We start from the raw sequence: 1,594 nt of genomic DNA on the forward strand, positions 1-1,594 counted from the left end.
GAATTCTCTTCTATCTACCTCCTCCTTCTAGTCTTCTTTTCCTCTGACACCTCAAGAAATCTCTATACTGTGACATAGAGGATTCCCTACTTTCTTGTTCTCTTCTCTTTCATATGAGCAGGAGCAAAGATAAAGGCATACTTGTTCAAGCTGATCCTGAACCTGAAAGGACCTTGAAGAGAAAGCTAAGAGAAGCTAAAGCACAATTCTCTCTAGAGGGCCTAACAGAGCTTTTCAAGGAAGAAGAAGCCATGGCAGCCGAAAACAACAATGCCAACAATGCAAGCAAGGTGCTTGGTGACTTTACTGCACCTACTCCCGACTTCTATGGGAGAAGCATCTCAATCCCTGCCATTGGAGCAAACAACTTTGAGCTTAATCCTCAATTAGTTTCTCTAATGCAACAGAATTGCAAGTTTCATAGACTTCCATTGGAAGATCCTCATCAGTTCTTAGCTGAATTCTTGCAAATCTGTGACACTGTCAAGACCAATGGGGTTGATCCTGAGGTCTACAGACTTATGCTCTTCCCTTTTGTTGTAAGAGACAGAGCTAGGACATGGTTGGACTCACAACCTAAAGAAAGCCTGAACTCTTGGGAAAAGCTAGTCAATGCCTTCTTAGCAAAGTTCTTTCCACCTCAAAAATTGAGCAAGCTTAGAGTGGAAGTCCAAACCTTCAGATAGAAGGAAGGTGAATCCCTCTATGAAGCTTGGGAAAGATACAAGTAATTGATCAGAAGGTGCCCTTCTGACATGCTTTCAGAATAGAGTATCATAGGAATTTTCTATGATGGTCTGTCTGAACTGTCCAAGATGTCATTGGACAGCTCTGCTGGAGGATCTCTTCATCTGAAGAAGACGCCTGCAGAAGCTCAGGAACTCATTGAGATGGTTGCAAATAACCAATTCATGTACACTTCTAAAAGGAACCCTATGAATAATGGGACAAATAAGAAGAAAGGAGTTCTTGAGATTGATACTCTGAATGCCATACTGGCTCAGAATAAAATATTAACCCAACAAGTCAATATGATTTCTCAGAGTCTATCTGGAATGCAAGCAGCAACAAGCAGTACTAAGGAAGCTTCCTCTGAAGAAGAAGCTTATGATCCTGAGAACCCAGCAATGGAAGAGGTGAATTACATGGGAGAACCATATGGAAACACCTATAATCCTTCATGGAGAAATCATCCAAATATCTCATGGAAGGATCAACAGAGACCTCAACAAGGTTTCAACAACAATAATGGTGGAAGAAACAGGTTTGGCAATAGCAAGCCTTTTCCATCATCTTCTCAGCAACAGATAGAGAATTCTAAGCAAAGCCACTCTGACTTAGCAACCATTGTCTCTGATCTAATCAAAACCACTCAAAGTTTTATGACTGAAACAAGGTCCTCCATTAGAAATTTGGAGGCACAAGTGCGTCAGCTGATTAAGAAAATTACTGAACTCCCTCCTAGTACTCTCCCAAGCAATACAGAAGAGAATCCAAAGAGAGAGTGCAAGGCCATAAACACCTCTCACATGGCCGAACCTGGAGAGGAGGAAGAGGCAGTGATCTCCACTGAGGAAGACCTCAATGGACGTCC

The 1,594-nt window shown here is 42.0% G+C and overlaps 1 non-coding gene across 1 annotated transcript; it reads right to left on the bottom strand.

Annotated features, from left to right (window-relative positions):
• Positions 1–653: 653 nt before the first annotated feature.
• LOC112768124 (small nucleolar RNA R71) lies at positions 654–761 on the bottom strand. The gene has a single exon (XR_003185563.1). It is a non-coding gene; the product is annotated as a small nucleolar RNA R71 (small nucleolar RNA).
• Positions 762–1,594: the final 833 nt, after the last annotated feature.

Source organism: Arachis hypogaea, chromosome 17 (genome assembly GCF_003086295.3).
Source record: "Arachis hypogaea cultivar Tifrunner chromosome 17, arahy.Tifrunner.gnm2.J5K5, whole genome shotgun sequence".
Taxonomy (NCBI): Eukaryota; Viridiplantae; Streptophyta; class Magnoliopsida; order Fabales; family Fabaceae; genus Arachis; species Arachis hypogaea.